The following is a 21,089-nucleotide window of genomic DNA, read 5'->3' as shown; positions in this document are numbered from 1 at the left end:
ATAAATTTGGGAGGTCAAGATCGGCTCTTATGTTTTAAATTCACCAATAAGGAGTGAGTTTACAAATCCCTAGGCCCCCACTCTCAACCCCAATAAGAGGAGAACCCCAGGCCTGAGCATTCAACCTCTCTACACATCACCTCCTGTGCAGTCCCAGCTGTGCTGTGGAATTTCGAGATCCTGTAAGGAATAAATATTTATTTTTCCAAAGTTTCCTAATGGTTACTGCTGAAGGGCATCTTGCAGTCAGAACAAGAACCACAAGCACCCGTCTACCACACTGGTTATTGATAGTTTGAGACTAGCACAAAACACACAGAAAACATTTGCATCTTAGATTACAGATACAATTTTACATGTTAAAAAATCCCATTCTTTGGTATAAGTTTTCTAGTTTTTAATAAACTACAAAAACCTAATTTTTAATAGTACAGTTTAAACGTGTACAGCTTAATTATGGGGAATTCTATGATATGTAAGAAAAACTTGAAATATAAATTTAAAAATCACCCAATAAGAAAAGAAAAAGCTGTATACTTGCAAAAAAAAAAAAAATAGGAAGAATTCAACAGACGTGTGTTTGAGTATTTTTTGATAAGATGTTGCTGAGTCCATAATGAAAACTAAAAAATGTGCAGTATACTGTTTATATGTATTTACATGCAATATAATTTGTATGTGCAGTCAAACTGCAATAATTCTACATAATAAAACTGGGGGAAAAAAAAGAAAAAAAATTTAAAAAAAAAGAGATTTCATCCAAAATATGTTGTACACTTTCTCTTTCTCTTTTAAAAAGAGTGTTCCATTAAAAACTAAAGCAACAAAACCTATTAAGATATTCTGAGGTCAGTTTAGCCAACTTAATCCTTCCCTTGGATATTAGCAAAAGCACAAATATAGTTAGTATTGCTGTTTTCGTTGTCTCCAGTAAGGGTGGAAATAGCCAAAGGGGAAAAAAAGTTTACAAAAGGCACCAAAGTTAAAACATAAACCAGTTCCTAATTTGTGACAACATGGTAGTAAAATCTTACCAAGATCCCAAGAGAAATGTCATGCAATCAGATACAAATCTGAATTCCTCCACCTACAGTAAATGGGAGGTAAGAAAAGGGGGATTGTTTATTCATGACCCCTTTGGCAATGTTTTTCAAATGTTCTTGTGCACAAAAATTACCAGAACATCTTTTTAAATGTAACTTTGTGTTCCCATCCCCTACCTATTGTGATGCACTTGTCACTGATGTTGTCCAAGATACGCGTTTTAACAAGGTCCCTAGTTAATTCTGATGTGATACCAGAGCAGAGTTAAAAGACACTAGTAAAACCATGTAAATAACCAGGTCTTCTGCCTTCCTAGAATCCAACCTTTTCTCTCTCTATAGTGGGTCCACTCTCAGACTCATTTGAATGTTTACAGGATAATAATAATAATAATAATAATAATAATAATAATAATAATAATAATAATAATAATAATGCATTAAGGTGTCTATGTGCCCAGCACTATTCCAGGCACTTCTGTTGGCCCTTTTAATCCCTAAACCAACTCTAAACTGCAGTCCTGTCATTACCATACTCACTTAGAAGATAAGTAAATGGAAGCTGAGCAACTTTAAATAGTCTGAGCAAGTCACACTCCTAGCAAGTGGCAGAGCAAGAATGTCAACCTACTTGGGCTAGAATGTGTGTTTTTGATCATGAGCTGTTCTGAGACAACAGGTAGAGTGAACCAAAGGAGAGTAGACGTCGTGGCCAGTCCTGCGCTGTTCCTGTCTCGCGTCGGTCCTCTGCCCTGCACTGCCCAGTTCCCTTGCTGTTTGTCTCCCTGTTACCTTCAACCAAGGAAGCACTGGTGGGAGATGACAGGGTAAGAGAAAGGGAAAGCCAGGATACTCTCCTCCCGCCAAGGCAGCGTTTTTACAATGACTGTGCCACCTCCATGCTCTTGCTCTGCCCTGGCACTCCTGACACGGATCAAGGCCTCCGAGGTGGTATTAACCTCTGGCTCTGATATTATCACTGAGTCCTTTTAGTCTTCTTGTCCCAGGTTGTATCTTCCTATAGTTACTAATCACTCTGTTGCCTCAACATTCCCATCGATTCTTTCTATTTTTCTAACTGGACCCACTTCCCTGTATTTGCTCTCTTAAACTACCTGGTATGGGCTTTTGTTTCCTGATAGGAAATAGATGACTGCAGAGGGCAATATGGTGTAGTAAAAACAGAAAGGAAAGAAAATTGATGAAATAAAACTGAAGGTGAAAAACACTGATCTAGAAATGATAGCAAACATTCCTTTCGATTTTATTTTATTTAAGACATGAAAGGTTATCCTCCTGTAACAGCTGTCCATTAGTCCACTAAAATACCTCTTTGTCATTAAAACAAGAATTAGTAGAATCATAAACTAAGAAACATCAGTAGTATAGAAAAATAGGGTATGAAAATTTTATGTTTCCACAGACTGTACCAAGCTCTTCTCTTTAGATGTCAGTTAATGATCAGTAATATTTTCTTGATTTTTTAAATTAATTTTCAGGGTTTTGGTAAAACATAACTGACAGACCACAAGCATTTATAAATGCGTCTCTCTCAGTACTGTACTAACATTATGTGAAGAACACAGAAGGGTATATCTACAATAGGAGAGAAGACATTATGAAAAAGTAATTTCAATAATTTGGGAGGATGAAAAGGTATTGTTGGAGAGCTATTCTTATTAAGCCAAGCAAAACAGAAAATAACTGGATAAATAAATGAATAAATTGCTACAGTGACAACAGAGGGAATCCAAGAAGCTACCCTTGAGAGGTTCTGAGTCTGGTGGCACAAGAAGATGACAGGTTAAAATTTGATAGATTAATGGGGATCACATCTGGGCCAGCTGGAACCCTACCTTACCATTTTATGAAGACAACGGAGTCTACTCCCACTAATTCAGGCAGGAAAACATAGTTGTAGTGCATGGGGAATTGTACTGAAATGATTTGAGAAAAGAGGAGACTAGAGAGAGTAGGTATGAGGTTGGTGCTCAATACAAAGATCTAAGCAGAAATCTGGAAACTGAATTGTGAAATTACCAGCCATATTCTCTCCCTGCTCCCAGAAAACCAGCAGCAAGAACTGTATGTCCTAGACAGGAGACTAGAGGGCTTCTGGCTACCGACAAATGGTGAGGAATCCTTTTGTGCAAAGCTGACTTATTAACTTTTACTTATTAACAAAGCTGACTTATTGACTTATTAACTGTAGAAAAGCCCACAAAAATAGTAGGAGATAAAAATCAGATTACATGCTAGGGTAAGATTAAGTAGGAATATTTTGCTGTATATTGACCCTCCAAATTCACTCACATCCTTGTCCACCCAGACTTAAAACCTAGAAGTCAAACTTATATGTACTATATCAACAGATTTTTGATATCTGGCTTGACAAATGAGGGATGAGTCATCTCTTGGAGGTCAGAAGATGGAAGAAAAGGGAGGAAAGTATATTTCTTTCCCTGGCTCAGTTTCATCAGTTGGTTTAGGATGACTGCATCTCTTTACCAAAGACTCAACTCCAATAAAGTAACCCTTTCTAAACAGCTACCCATTCTGGGCACCAGTGACTCTTTCACTCTCTTGCTCTGGCAAGCATAGTGTTGGTAAAGCATCTACACTTTTGTGGACACTTCAAAGCTTCACTCAGATCCCCTCCAACAAAGAACATGTCGCCCCAGTGCTGGTGCACTATAACTCAAGACTACTTTGCAGAGTCATCCTAGCTTCTGAGCTGTTTACATCATCATTTGAGGTCCCTGAGACTGCAAGCTAGACTTTTACCTCTACTCAATACTGCTTTCTTTCTCTTCATTTTCACAGGTGTTAATCCAGGTCCTGAGGACACTTCTTAATAAACATCATGCATGCTAAATGCAGCCTCAGAATCTGCTTCCCGGAAAAATCACACCTACCAAACCCAGGATAATGCACTATCTATTGGCAATTCCATAAACCCTAACCACACCTCTGGAAATAGTCAATTACCCAGTTTGAATGAGCTATGTGTTGCCACTCGGGAATTGGCTGATAAATACAGCCTTGTAAGATTTTAATCTCTCTGAGTAAGATGCAGAGCTACCAAAGAGTTTTGGACAGAGGGGTGTTATTATGAGATTTAAATCAGATTGATTGACTGTTGTATGCAGGATATACTGTAGGAGGGCAAGGGCAGAAGGGAGTAAAGTAGGTTAGGAAAATATTGCAAAAATCCAGATATAAGATGATGGTACCTGAAGCCAGGATAAGAAGTGGTAGTAAGATGACGTCTGATTTGGAATATATTTTGAAAGTAGAACTAACTACCTGAGAGAGAAAAAGAGGTCTGATTAATCAAGTATAATTTCATATCTTGGTGGGGTTAGGCAATTAGAATATTGGAGCTCTATTCACTGAGATAGACATAGTTGTAGAAAAGCAAATCAGACACGGAAATTAGAATTTCACTTCTGAACATGCTAATTCTTAGATGCTGTTGGATATCCAACTGAAAAGTCAACTAGATAGTATTATATAAATTCTGTAGATCAGGTGACTATCAGTGCTAGATATACAAATTTAAAAGTCATAATATAGATAATATTTAAAGCCACGTAAGTAAATGAGTATAAATGAAAAAGAAAAATGGGCTAAATGCAGAGAACTGCACAGTAATTAGGGAGATTAAAAGGACCAATAAAGAAGATGAAGACACAGAAGCCAGTAACGACCGTTATGTCAAGAAAGAGATGCTCAAGTGTTTGGAGGAGGAAGTGTGCAACTCACTGTGCCAAATTCTGCTGATAGAGGAAGTAATAAAAGACTGAGAATCACACATTTGCTGTAGCAAAATGAAGATCGTTGGCGAGCTGACAAATGCCCTTTTGGTATACTGGGAGAGGTGAAAGCCGGACTGGAGTGGATTAAAGAAAGAATGGGAGGTGAAAGTGAAAATAAAAAATAGAGCCAGCTATTGTGATACATTATCCCATAAAGAGTCAAAGAAATGTATAAATGTATTATTTAAATATATATTTAGAGAAATACCATAAGAGACAGCTCATGAATTTTAAGGTGTTTGCATTTGAAGATATTTACAAATTGAAGCAAAATATAAGTCTTTATAGGTAGCTTTTGGTAACATTCAATTTTTTTAAATGCTCATGCACTTCACTGGTAATAAATCAATTTTAAAATATATTCATATATATGTCATATAGTATTTATTAACAATCTTAATTTTCACAAATGAACTAAACTATAAATTCCATAAGAGCAAGATTTTTTTTCTATTTTATTCATCATTATATTTCCAGTGCCTGGATAGTAACCTGGCACATTGTATCTGTTTTATAAATATTTGCTTGAATGGATGATTATTATACCAACTTTTCTGCATATACTATTTTAGAGAATTTTTCAAATCAAAACAGAGATAAACCTACTTTACTTTAATGTCTAGTGAAAACTCTAATGTTTAATTAATTCTGTTTATAGGTAACATAAACATCTTTTCAAATTGAAATGCTATTAATTGGTATCACATTAATTGTTACCTGGAATTTTGCTAAGAATCTTCCATTTTCAAATAAATTTAAGAATGAACAATAAACGTGCTTTAGCACCAAATGATTATGAATTCTGAGGATCCATGTATAGAATATGTAGTCCTTGATTAATCTATGAAAACTATATCTGACAATATGACCAATATATATCCTCATTACATTACTTCATGGCGACTGGGAACAACTGTTAAAGTTTCATATACACAAAAATCTTTCATGAGTCGTTCCATATCTACAGAAACTTAAGGGTAACATGTTGTCCTGCATATAAGAATGGAATTCAGCAGCTACAAGCCAACAGCAATGTTTGCCACCAGTACTATTTTAAAATGTGGAGCGAATTGATTTTTTGTTTGTTTGTTTGTTTATTAGTTTTAATTAGAAGATGCTTTCAGAATAATGTTTGCAAGTATCATCTACATAAGGGAATTTTATAAGTGTTAGCACCTGCTCATATTTTATTTCCTTTACTACAATAACTAATAGATAAGTTAGAGTCCAATATTTTACTTAAATATTGTACTTTGCAGGCTATTGCCAGTATTTTCTATTACATATGAGCTTTTCCCTTTGCCAGACCCCAAGTTCTTTACCCTCACCCCAGTCTGCCCAGACATATTATTTTCCAGTGATTTGTAAAGTGCAGCAGTCGTATTAATAATAACGCTGTCTTATTATCATCATTTGATGACAAGCCTGATGACCCTCAAAAAGACTCACATGTAGAAAGAGCAGGACTGAAGCATGAAATTGTCATCTCTGTCCTAATTCAAGCTCTTCGCTTTCTCTAGGGATCTGTAGTCATAGTTTATTAACTACAGCAAGAGATTGCAGGTGGAAAAATCAGAGTACATGATCAATGCAAAAATTCAAAAGAGTTCAATTATGTTTCTATTCTATGCATGAACCACCTATATGAGGTACAATTTTTTTTATTAGGTCCCTTTTCACTTATTTTCCATTGTCCAAGTTGTTATTCAAAATGTGAATAAAATCTTTAAACCCTATTTGCTAGATATCTAAATAACTCTGTAGACAAATCCTACATATTTTTTCAGCCATGAAACTCAAAATAGTTGTGCTGTAATTAGTAGTTGTATTATGATTTATGGTTCTGAGGAAACAATATGCTTATAAATCTTAATACTGTAAAAGTTATAAGGAATAATGATGATAAAAAATATTTTGAAAGATTCTTGTTCAGGAGCAAAACCTTAAGAAAACTCTACATTATAAAAAATGATATTAAATCAGCCTAACATTATATAAATTTCTCAAAAGCAAAGTATTTGTGATTTATTAGTATCCTATCAAAGCAGTATAAAAATAAATGGCACATAAAACTAAGTGTATTTTTCTAGTATTATTTGATTGCATAGTAATCAGGAAAATCATTCTTATGGCTTCCTTTTACAATAAAAACACTTTAATCTCCACATGACCACATAAGACTTTAGTTCCTTTTTCAGAAAGCACTTATACAATATCAGAAGATTATAAGTGAATTATGGTCAAGTAATAAAGACTACATTTTAATGCACATAAGAAAAAAATATTTATCAACATCATTCTGCATTTCCATTTATAAAAGGAAAGAAAATTGGAACTCATCTCTTTTAAAACCCCTAAGGTTGCAAAACACTTGTTCAATCTAGTTTTGATTTAGTACATAATTTGGCATTGATTCAAATTTAATCATATGCATCTAGTTTTTCTATTAAGGTTGAATTTTCTATTAATATTTACTGATTTGCAAAATGACAAGAATTATTGGAAGATGTCTCGATCTTCGTCATAGATATTTCAAAAATGGCTTCCGTTATCCCCCTCTTTTTATCACCCTTTGCAATTGTACTTTGCAGTTCTTCTCACCAAGTGGGAGTTTGTATTACTCCGTGCCTTGCATGAGGACTAGGCTTGTGCCTGCTGTGGACAATGCAATGCAGCAGAGGTGACGAAGTACCAGTTCTGAGTGTAGGCATATTGTTCTATTCTCTTCCTCAGAATCCTGTTGCCACCATGTGAGTGAACTCTAGAGAAACTATTGGAGGAAGACATACAGCTCAGTCACCCCATCACTCCAGCTGACTGCCAGCTGATCACCAAAATATAAAGGAGGCCATATTAGACCATGTTCTGCCAAATGGCTATAAATGCCATGGATGAGTTTAATGGAAATTAGCTGAGGCCAGCTCAGATCTGAGGAACTGCCTAACTGATTGACAGACTTGTTTGAAAGCATTAAATTTGGAAGTGATCCATTATATAGCAAAAGAAAACTGATACAGCCCATATGAAGCCTGTGAAATATTTTTCTTGGTATCTCTGCAGTCGAAACAAAATGGGCTATGAATTCCACAATGTGATGAACTTATTAGAGAGCTGAGAAAGCAGGCATAAATGGATTTCAGAAATGTAAAAGTTACCATTTATTTGGGACCCCCCCAAATTTTGGTACCTTGAATTGTGAAACTAAAAGCTAAAGGATATGTGATACTTCTTTTATTTTTCAAGGGATATGGACAAAACAGTAATACATACATAGCCCTGTAGCACAAGAGTTTACGTGAATGTATATATTTTATGTGTGTGTGTGTGTGTGTGTGTGTATCTTAATCTCCATGTAAGGATAGGGTATTGTAAGTTTTCTGTAGCGCTTGGTTCAGATTTCTGTTTCATACATGAATACTGCAAGCATCAGCCAACTCTAATCATAGAAGAAAACAAGCTCTGAATAGAAGAGTTCCTGAGTCACACAACTCTTGGGTCAAAAATAATTTCAAGATACTTATGTGCTCAATAAGAATATTTTGAAGAAGTATCCAAAAATGTTAATGCCTCTGTCTTGCTTACTAAATACATGCTCATGAAATCAATGAACCTAAAGATGCTACAGACCGTTCCTCTAAAAAGACGTCTATTTTAATAATTCATAATCTTAGAGGACAGTCATTATTCAGAGAGGTACTCTACAGCGTCCAGGGGCTTAACACGAACTGTGATTAATTTGATTCTGATCAAACACTGTGGGACCAAGATTTCAATGTGCATTTTTAAATTAGCTTGCTTTCTCACTATGCCTAAAATCAGACATCAACTTTAGACATTAAAATTTTGAAATAAAATGTAAGACAAAGGGTTAAGTTTTGAATCAGAAATTATACTTTTTAGTATCAATTTACTTTAAACTTATTAAATCTGGGGGGTGGTTCTCTTTGCTTTGCAAAAAGGCTAGTAAGACAGAAATTAAAAAAAACAGCATGAAAATTCAGGAGGAATTTTTTTAAGGAAATAATGGCAAATCATCATATAAAAACATTCTTAAGAAAAGTCAAACCCATTATGTTCCTATGCTCTACTACAAGGAAAAAAATACAAATTAAAGTAACAGACTTAACTTTCCCTGTTGAAAATAAGGGAAAAGATTTCCCTCCCCACCCTCTCCCATCCCATGCTTTTTCTTTGAGCAATTACTGAAGAAAACTTGTAAGTGCTTTCTCTCTGTTTGAAATGTATATAAACCCTTTTGAAGACTAGATTGCCCTTTTGTCAGTTTTATGACCCAGGAACATCTATCTCAAGGGCCTGGGAATATATCTTTGAAATGCGAACTTGAAGAGAGAAATTTCTCCCCATTTCTGTGGAAGAGCAGGAGCCTAACTTCAGTGCGTAGCCTTGCCCTAGGTTGCAAAACTTTCTCCAGTCATAAAGATGTGAGAAGAGATAAGAGGCCGTCAATTAACTAACACAGATATTCACCCCCACAGATGATCACCCCAATTATCAGATAAAGTCAGGTGAACTTTGTGTGAAAAACAGCTCTATCAAGTCCTCTTACTTGAGGACTAGTTATTGTTTATCTTGAAAACATATTTTCTAGTTCAAAAGGGTATGAACTTCTTTTCTGTCTTTGCAACCTCTGAGCTGGTTGCCTGTTACAGGCATCAAATACTTGTTTCATGCTTCTTCAAAAATAAGTGTTCTCTTTCTCTACTACTACGTAGAAAGGGTTTCTAGGGTGGGAAAGAATATTTTGTTTTTTCAGTTGTAAATTCCCAATACTACTTCTTCCACTAAGTTCAGTTCTTCAGCAACCTTGCAGACTACTTGATGACTGGAGGTGAGAAGGATGTTGGAGCATGGGAGAGGGGATATGGACAGGTGAAAAAATAATAGCTTCATAGAAATTATGTTTGGGGTACTCAAGAGGGAAATTCTCTGTAGAGGAGGCACCAGAAGATTAAAACAAAGATTCCTAACACATAGTGTACTAGTGTACTTTGGAAAAAATTTAAATTGTGACACTTATGTTATAGTATTTTATGTTTAACACAGTTACAGTATTAAATTTTTATTATGCATACCCTTATGTTTGTGGGAGGAAAAAACTGCCAAACCTGCAGTTATCAGCAGCACTTACTAAAGTATCAATTTTACAAGCTAAAGATCATTGTTTTCATCTCACTTCTCTCTCCTAATTGTTTCACTTCCCACCCCTTAAAAATAAACCTCAACTTAGGAATATCTTATAAGCATATTATGGGAGTTCTAAGATAAAATAAGCTTTCATCCTATGTTTAAATTCACTTAAAATATTTTATCATAGATTATCACAGATATTCAAAACACTATGCATGTGTCTTCGTGTGTGTGTCTGGGTGCTAATTATAGACAAATGATTTTAGAATATAACAGGTAAATATGAAGTATAGCAGGGTTCAAGCCAGAAAATAAATCTTAGTGATTCCTAATTGTGTTTCTCTTCATATACTGATCCTTCTCCAATGGGATGACTGAAGACACTTGGATTTTCATCTTAAATTCACCATGCTTTTTCCACCAATAAATTTTTGAGATATTCTGAAGTATCATTGCCATGAAGAAGCTGGTCTCATCCATAATCATGTAGAAGTACATGCTTTTCTAATAATTCTTACAATTTCCGTATTTTATTTTAAATGGTTCTTACTATCTTAATTGATGGCTCACTCTTCTCTGCAGCACACAAAAAAGGTATCCTCCAGCTATAGGCTCTTTACCTTCCATGGTTCTTTGAGAATACCAAGGGTTCACTAAGATGAAACAATTATTTTAAGGTTTAAAAATCTTTCTGTTACTGTAATTAGATTTTGGATTAAACTAAATTAGCAACATATCTGTTCTTGAATTCTACTTCAGGTTATTGCAAATGGAGGAGATATAAGGATTACTTTCTCACATTGGTCAGAAAGATAAAAGGTCGTATTTAAACAAATCAATAAAAAGTCATTTTTCCCTGAAAACACTTGTAAGTCATGATAGTCATTATAATCCAAAACAAGCCAGCTACAAATAACACAGAAGGAATTGAAGCACTATGGGGTAATATGTAGAAGGAAGCACTTAGCTGAATTCTGTATTTTTATTTGATTATTTCAGTAAAATTTATTACTACTCCCTCAACTTTGTACCATCAATCAATCAGGTGCACAATTTACATAGAATGTCCCAGTCATTGTATCTGTCCTCACTTCAAGATCACATTTGAGTCTTTTGAAACATTTGTTTTAACTGAAAAATCATAGTAGAACAGCTTAAGTGATTTCTTTTGTGAATACAAATGTTCAGATAAAACAGTCACAGTACCAAATTTCAAGCCATAAAATCTTGAACATTGGTAGGAAATATTTTGAATGTTTTTTGTCCATTAAAGTATATGTTCTAGGTAGTTTTAAGGACGAACTTATTCTGAGTAATTTATTATATAATAAAAATTATAATAACAAGGGTACCACCAAATATCTATGACAAAATAAATTAACATTTAAGTATGCTGGAACTATAAAATTAAAACATCTATATTTACATGTAACTTATGTGTAATGGAATAGTATTAATTCTCTTTAACATCAGATATTAACACCAAAATCTTCTTGAAAGTTTGGACTAAGCATTATCTACAAGGCCTAATCTCCTCTTTTTGTCAAATACATACTTTACGCAGAAGATCAAAATGTGGGAAATAAGTCAGGAATGGGATAGGATTTTGTCCAGGCTCACAACTGCAAGACAAGTGTCCTTGATGGAAACAAAAGCTACTAACTAAATCTCAAACCAATACCTAAATCTCAAACCAATGGAACACATGTATACACACACACATAGCAAATCCCCTGATTTTATCATGAGGATATATAAAATCAAGTGACCCACGTCTGACTTTTTTTTAAACCTGTTTATGGTAAATTGTTGTAGCTGAAACAACAAAAGGCATATTATGTGTTCACCTCTAGAATCCCAAATTCACAGAGCAGTTTGTTTTCTTGATTTCTCACATTTCAAAGACTTCATTACATCAGAATAAGAAGATTGATTGTATCATTGAATTAAGATCTAGAGGGCTGAAACTTAAGCTTTCAATGAAAATTGTTAGAAGATTAAAATGGAGCTGTAGAATTAAAGCTTGCATTCATCCAAATAAAATCAAAATAATGAAATTACTTCACTTTACAAAGAAATGATGTTGAAAGGCATAAGATTAAATTAATGTATCAAAAACTAAAATTTGGTTTGTATGGTACAGGGAAGGCCATTGATCAAGCTGAAGAAAACAACATTCAAATTATTTGTTAGAGAAAAATACTACAACAAATATTCTCTAAAAAATAATTCACTCAAATTTCATTTGACCAACTAAAGAGCCTATATGCCAATGGTAGGGTGCTATGGAAGCTTTCATGTTGGAAGAGACTACACATCTGACAATAACATTTAAAAATATGTACACCTTCAGTATATTTCAGGCTTCATTTCCTATATTTAGTAAGTACACTACATCAAGGTGTCCCGCAAATAAACTTGAGTAAGCAATATTATATTAATACTTTCAAATTGAAACACTAAGAAAAGGGGTGGACAGCAATAACTGACAAGGTAAAACCATGAATGATACTGTGTGTAAGCTTGAATGAGATGTGGCTATGAAACAAAAGGCTCATTTTTTCCCCTATAGACCACTATATGGTTTGAAAACTATTATGAAAAAGGAATTCCTTCCTCTCAAAATAAATAAATAATAACCCTTCCAGTTACTGTAAAATAATCAGTTATGATTGACTCGGTCATTTCTTCACTGTGTTAACATTTAAAACATTATTTTATATGCTGGAATCTTATTTTCTTGGCAGTAAAGTAAATATTATTGAACTAAATTTTGGTGTTCCATAGTAGTAATGATGGATGGTAATGTTGTTTAAAGAAAGAAAGAGAGGAAGGGAGAGAGGGGGCAGGAGGAAGGAAGGAAGGAAGGGAGGAAGGAAGGAAGGAAGGGTCATATTACCTTAAGGTGCAAAAAATGAATACCCAGAAAAGACATATTTTTAATAATTAACTTCTTAAAATAATACCAGCACATTTAGTTATTTCCAAAATGCAATTCTATAGTATTTGTCCATATATATATATATATATATATATATAAAATCAATGAGCAGATGAAAAATTTCAATTTGGTTAAAATCTAGGTTGATTAGTTGACATTATCAAAAAAAAATTCTTATCTCAGAGTAATAAATTCTGGCAAATAGATAAAATGAGAAGAGTTTTTAAATCAAATTTTTTTTCCAGGCTGCATTTAATGTCTGAAAGCTCTCTCCCTGATTCACTTTTTCATAAATAAATGTCAGTGTAGAAATAAGTGTAACAGAAAATGTCAGTGTAGAGATGGATATATTTTTTACAAATGGGGCTCCATTATTTCCCTCTTCCAGCACAAAGTATCAGTGGTTAACTGTAACATGCCTTGCCTTTTATTTTATTTAATTGCACTGTATCTTTAGGCTTTATATTTTCACTATCATGTGTCTGTAGGAAAAAGTCTTAAATTATTAGAAAATCAGGTTTCCTCCTTGGCCCTATTTTTTTCTTGCATTTTATTTATTAATTCACAGCTTTCCTTTTCCTGTGATTTGTATTCAGAACAGAACTGAAGACCTCTCATTTTGTTAGGAACAGGGATTTTCCATCACATTACCTCTATATTTAGAGAATTCCATTGAGTCCCAAAAAAGCAGAGAAATGATTTTTGAGATCTTGATTTTAACTCTCTGGATTTATAAAACATCAATTTATCATTTATTTTTTATTTTATTTTTTTCCCTTTTTTTACTTCTTTGCCAAAACTTCATAACCTACTCTCCGAAAAGCTTTTGTCTACACTACACTGTATTTCCTGTGGCACTATAGGACCTTTGGCCACAAGCATTTGTAGTATTAATTCTTCTTCTTTAATCACATATTTCAAATAATACCAAGCCATCTACATTCTGTTTGCCCCCTTTAGACACATCCTATCCCCTTTGGAAGCAATAAGAGTTGAGAAGAACAGTCGGTGAAGCAGATTGCGACGCATACAAGCTAGTTTACAGGGGTCAATACCAGCAGCATGGGCTCAGTTTTATCCCAATTCTGTGATTCTTCCTATGAAGCAATGGCCATCACTTAGAATAGGTGAGGTGACACAGATGGATAAGCCATGTAGTGTATTTACAGTCGTGGACCAGTTTTGTAGGGGATACGAGTGTGCAGAAATTAAAACTCAGTATTTTAAGTTTTATTTTTCATTCCAAGAAAACTGCTTTCCACTAAAAAAGCAATCTCATTCTTCGTTAATTTAGCCTTTATTTTAACCACCCTCAAGTTCTTTCCCAGGCCCTCTTTGCAGATGAAGTTAGCTATGGATGCTCTTTAATATTTACTTCTTTTTTATGAGGTTTTTCTAGTTATTATTTAATTATGGCATGAAATGTGTAATCAGTAATCAGGAATAGATGTTAAGTGGTTTTGTCTTTGCTTCTTTGTTCTACCACCCAAAGTGTTTCTGCTTTATGCTGGTTTTATGGAGACAGGAAGGGGGCAGGGCGCAGCCATTCAAGGAATGCTACAGCAATTAACATCAAAATGGTGAAAGATTCAACCCCCAGTTGGCCTTGAGACTCAAGATGGTGGGAGATTTGACTTCTAGCAGATCTGGAGCTTCATTATACACCCATTGTAATATGTCAGTATGGTGAATAACATGCCCACAGGCACCATGACAGTCCCAGGGCTAGCCACAGAAGGTCAGAGAATACAAAAGGAGCCAACTGCCTGGGATTCCCTGCCCCTTCCCCAGGCTAGTTAGACTGTTCCTTCCACTTAATAGCATATGAAGCCACTGAGCCCATAATAACTGGCAACATGGTGCCTCGGGGCCACCACTGCCTCTCCCTCTTCGGAGATGGCCCACACTCTGTCTATGGAGTGTGTACCTACTTTTAATCTGAGCACCCAACTCCCACACCTCATGGCCTTTCTCTTGCCTTTCAATGTATCTCTCTGAATAAACCTACCTTTACTCAACTGCGGCTCGCACTTGAATTCTTTCCTACACGATGCCAAGGACCCACACTTGGCGGGGCACGTCCCAGAGACTCAGTTGAAGCCTGGGACGCACAGCCCTTCTCACACCCCACATCCATTTTTCTTGCATCATTATGGTAACAAAAAAAGTTAATATTACCCAGCCCCTCTCCTTTCTTTATGACCAGGGTAATTTTAGCATGTCACATGTAAGTGTTTATTTTTCTAGGCATATATCCCTACTTCTTGTTTCAAAAGCAATTATGGTATTATTCTACATTAATTTTGCTACCTATCACTTGAGACACAAATAAGTGAATTGGTAAATCAGACTAATATACAAAGCAAACATCCTGCTTTGCATCAAGCTTTACTAATAATTGGCTGTGTACAGGCAATCAGTAGGCTCAGAAGACGTAGAGAGCAATCTGGAACATCAAGGGCAGCTTCCCCAGGTCCTACAGAAATGTGCTCTCTATCCCAGAATAATAGCTGAGTTCTCCAGGGGAGGTTATAGCAGGAGGAGTGTTTGAGTTTTCAAACACGTCCAGCTTGTTCCCCAAGAGTGTCATACAGTTTCTGTTAGCTTCTCCAGGGAGCTTTGACTCATGATCCATAGACCCTGGGTTCTCTTTACTAGAGGCAATCCTTAACTGGAGACAGTCTGCTAATGGCATTTCAAACACAAAGTTTCTTCCTCCTAACAAATATCACTTGTCTTTTAACCTAAACACCAGGTGACAACATGATTAGATCTAGTCATCTACCTTCTTTTCTTCCTTCCCAAGGCACCCTAGGTAAAGAAAATGAATACCTCTTTTGCCAGAACTATAATTCTGATTCAAATACCACAGATTTGCCAGCACAAATTTGCATGACCCTGTGATACACAGAGAACATGCAGCTCAGGTTTGTCAGTTGTCCTTCCTTGCAGTGATCCAGCCTCCATCTCTCTCTGGTTGTATCCCCTGCCACATCCTTCCTCATGGTGCAGCCTCCTGAAAACCAGACCACCTCCCTTCTGCCTACACAGAGCAGTTCCTACGCAGCAACAATGTTACATTGTCTCCATGCCTTTGGCCTGGCTCCTTGCTCTGACAAGAGCACCTTCAACCAGTTTTCCATGACCCACTGATTCCAGGTTTTCCGTGAAGATTCAACACAGGCATCACGTACTCCAGAAAGGCTTCTGTCTGACTCCCAAATGAAAAATGAAGACATTTCCCAGGCTCCTTCCACCCTAGGTCTATCTTTATTGACACATTTACCACTACACTTTGCTAACATTACCTCATGGTGTGCTTTCTTGTCTTAGTATGGCTGCATTCCTAGGAGCTAATCCACGTTGTCACAACGAACATTGCAATTCCATAAATACACAATAGGAAGTTCTAAATTACTAGATAAACCTCTGCTTAATGAAAAGAATCTGCTCTTTAAAGCTATATTCAATATCTTTGATAAAAAAAGAATATGAAAATGAACATATGTGTGTATATATACTGGGACATTTTGCTGTCCACCAGAAGTTGACATGTTGTAACTGGTTATACTTCAATTAAAAAAAAAAAAAAAAAACCTTCAAGATACTGGCCATGCAGCAGTTAACAAGAGAGCCAGAACTCTGCTTTCACCTGAGTGCACAGTGCAGTGTTTCTCAGGAAGTTCTCTACCAGTCATCTGTATCAGGACCCCTTGGATGGGCAGGAAACTAACGAAAATGCAGATCTCTAGGCCAACCCAAGGCCAAAAAATTAGACCGCTGAGAACAGATCCTAGGAATCTGTACTTTAGTGAGAACTTGAATATACACACAAGAAGTTGGAGAACCTCTGGTTTAGTAGAGATCAGATTCCAAGTATACTTTAGTGAACTAGAGAAAAACTTTAGGTTAAATTTCATTGTATCAAAGCAACTAAGTCATAACAGATATGACTCGTCATTTCTGCAATTATAGAATTCCATCAGAGTCACAATAAAAGCAATGTGTGCTGTAAAAGGAAACACACACACACACACACACACACATATGTTTTCCTGCAAACATCAAGGCTTTAAAATTATAGATATTTCTCAATACTTGGTAAATCCTGCCTACTTGTAAAACATAGTTGTTCTTGAAGCTCCTGAACTTCTTTTTTGTTGTTGTTGTTTTAGATATATTACTATTATGTCATTAAAATTATTACAATATATACCAACTTGCATTGCTATTAATTATTTTGCATATATATGTATGCCTTTTCTTTCCATGATTGGCTACTTCATGAAATCAGAGATGGAGTATCTTTTGTAATTGCCATTGCCTATAGCAAATGGGTGAATCAGAGAATAGTACAGCCAGTACAAAAATAAAGGGTAAAGTTACTTCTACCATTAAATAACAAAATACAATACACAGATGATGAAACATCCAATCTTATTAACTTAAAACAGTGCATTTTGAAATAAGTCAATTTATGTGGGACATCGTTTCTATATCCTTATCATATCTTCTTACACCATTATTCAGAAATTGGAAAAGTACATTTGCAGTGGCTTGAGGACATTGTGGTTACATTTGGACAGAACTGAACATGAACTCTAGGATTATAGGGAAGATGAACCCCAGCTCTCAGGAAGAGTGAGAGTGTTAATCTGAATTTTTCTCTAAAGTATAGCTGTATTTTTCAATAGGATATAAGAAGTATGTGTTACCCAAATCAGTAGTTTGTTTTTCAAGAAGCCCTTAAAAAATGTTATTCTTCAAAGAGTTTTTACAGCAACTGTAATATAATCACAGGGTTGTGCTGTGAGGTTTTCTCAAGTTTCTTCAAAGAGCCCAGTTTTAACTGACCTTCCAGCTGAATGCATGCACCCTTGATATTTCAAGGTGTTTATTTAGTCTAATATAATAATGAGTGCTTGGTTTCTTCTAGCTGATTCCAAAATTCAGAAAACTAAAGTTCACATATTGCTAAGCAGGAACAATATCTATAATTAATAAAATAATTTATATTAACCTGATGTGTATGAAATATTTTAACATGACTTTGCAGTGACAAAATCATTCAGACTATAAAGAAGCTCAGAATTATAAAAATATTTTATCTTGTTTTATTTGTATTCATCATATGTGTTATACATTTACTTAGTTGCAGTGTCTGAATGAGGCATGATAGTGGTAGAAATATGAATAATGTACATTTTATATATTCCAGGGAGCTCAGAACTTAATTAAGTGAATTAGAACATGTAATCAATAGTGTTTTAAAGGCAAGAAGAGGTTAACCCCAGAATAGAAATTTATGTAAATTATCAGATATAAATTTTGGTAAGCTATTTAATTGTTTTAAGACTTAATTCTCATTAAAAATGGAAATAATAATGCTAAAATGGAAGCATTGTTTATAAGATTACAAACAACATATCACAGTGCTGTTTGCATTCTATTAATAGGTCCTCAAGATGTAAGAAATATTGTTACTATTAATTGAGAATTATTAATTAATTAATTATTAATCCTCTTCATTAAAGCAGAGGCATTTTACTTGGAATTAAAGGAAAGAAAAAAAAATGGGACACACACATGTGATGTTCCCAATGGGAGAAGAGAGGCAGAGAAAGAATTCCAGGTAATCATAGGGACAATATGCAGGAAAAGACTTAAGAGAATCATTTTCTATTTCAACAAGAGACTGAGGATAAATTCTTAGTAGATAATATCTCTACTGTGTTTTAATAAACAAATGTTAAGTTTCTTGGTACATTTCACACACTTTTAGAAAAGTAGACACCTGGACCATTTCATTTTCCTTTGGATATCTTAATGTATTATTTTCCCTTAAAAGAGAATACGGGGTAGACAAAATGAAAATATAAATGGGCCAGTAGTGCAGTAACTACGTAAGTAAGTAGAATAAAACCATCAGAATCCTTAATAACAACCCACACCTGGACACCACTGTCCATAACTACTGAGATGAACTGAAGATACAATGTATAGTTTAACAAAATGTGATTGCCATTGGAACATAACCATATCTTTATAATGAATGGTACATGTGTTGGTTTGAGGGTAGGTGTGAGCATCAGAATAGGAGAACAGTTTTGTTCTGGGAAAGAAGAAAGTAGTATATCTTTGTGTATGCTCCAAACTTTGCATGCAGATCAAATTTTTAATAGTCACACTGGGAATACCAAGGCACATTAGACAACTCATACTAAAACTTCTCCTCCAAAAAAAGAAAAAAAAAAGTTATTTGATTACATTTTATCATCATAAAACAATGATACTTCTTACTAATGTGTTTAAACAAAAACAAAACAAAAAGTATATGAGAAGGAATTTTGGTCAAATTCTGCTGTTTAAACAATCTGCCAAGCTTTTATTGGCAGGTACTTCACTCTTAACTGTGCCAAGAGAAACAGCAGGAATTTCCCTGGCCTGTCTTTTACAGTGGAACTAAGTTCCCTAGTCACTTTATATTTTATCAAAGCTGTTGATATTACTATAAATAATTGTTTAAATTATATTTTATATTACTGTTATACATGATCTTAAGTAATAATGTTCAAATTTTTAAGGACGGAACTTAAATGTATTTCTGGCTTTCAAGCTACAAACTTTTTTCCCTAGGAATTAATTTTTATTACCAGATTTCTTTGCTTTCTTTTAAGGTAATTTTAACACTTTTTGCTGCTAGCTCAAGAGAATTTAGGAATTTTACCATTCAACTAAGTTAGGTGAGATATGCAAAGTTGCTGAAGAATGAAAGGTTTATTATATGAGATTTAAGTTTAAGATACTGTCACAACTTTAAGATACTCCTTGATTTCACACTAAAACAATATGTAAAGAGATGCAAATTTTCAATAGCACTGAAAACCAGGTGTGTCGATAAAAGTTATAATAGGTTGCAGAAGAAATGTTTATTAATTAAAGCAGGGACGAGAGCTTGAAGACAATTAGTGGAGGCTGACAATGATATAGGAGGTGACTATTACCCTTTGTTACTGTATCTACAGATTTACTTTAGGGGCACAGTTTCTGAATTGATTAAAGAGAAAAAAACCATTTCTTACTAAAGGAACATTCCTTTCTGAATCATATTTCTATGACCAGCATTCCCATTAGGAGTTCTCTTTCCTTATCCATTTTAAGAATACATTTTCCAATAATGCTATACAAATAGTATTATACAATAAGATTGGTGTTACCACATTTTGAGATAATACAAAGAGAGAAAATAAGAAAGAGCCACAAGAATAATAAACTATGGACTCAGTATTATTTTATACATTTATGCTGACTATGGGGAACTTACAGTTCTCCAAAAATAAATTATCTTCCCTATAGCCTGAGCTAAGCGTGCAATGAAAGAATTCTTAAGTACAACAGAGCCACTTTAAATTGCAACCATCAAATAAGACAACTTAACTACAGACTGTGAATGACACAAGTGAGAAACAAATACCTAACATTTACTTTGCGGATAGTGAGAGGTGCCAGTATGATTCTAGCATGCAAGACTGCATAAATGTAATAAATAAATATACAAATAAATACAAAAATAAAAATAAAATAAATTACTTTTTCACTAAACAACGAAACATTGAAATGTGAAAAATTTTAAAACATTAAGTTAAGAAAACTATTGCTTTCGAAAAGCAGAAGAAAGTCCTGTCTTAAAATAAGACTTTAAGGCAGTAACTGAAGAGCACTGTAGAATTATTTGCATATGTGAATAATTAATGGAAGCAATATCTTTAAAATTTTAAGAGAAAAATTTGAAAATAATGAACTTACAGATCCAAGATAATTAAAGTCAAGCACAGTAACAAAATTATAGTTAAAATACTTAAAACCAATGTTAAAATCTTAAAAGTAGCCAGAGAAAAATGGCATATTTACAGATAAAGATGACAGCAGATTGCTCATCAGAAACAGTTCAAGCGAGAAGACAGTTACGCAAATTCTTTCAAATACTGAAAAAAAGAAATAACTTTTAAATATAAAGGCAAAATTAAGATAGTTTTAGACATGCAAAAGATAAAGCAATGACTATGAGTTCAGATACAGAAAAGCTGAAGCAATCCAGCAGGCCTGAAACAGAGCTGAACCCTAAGGGGCCTTCCCGGG

The sequence above is a fragment of the Camelus ferus genome, chromosome 1, assembly GCF_009834535.1.
Source record: "Camelus ferus isolate YT-003-E chromosome 1, BCGSAC_Cfer_1.0, whole genome shotgun sequence".
Taxonomy (NCBI): domain Eukaryota; kingdom Metazoa; phylum Chordata; class Mammalia; order Artiodactyla; family Camelidae; genus Camelus; species Camelus ferus.
The sequence above is the reverse complement of the archived record's forward strand: the minus strand, read 5'-3'. Positions refer to the sequence as shown.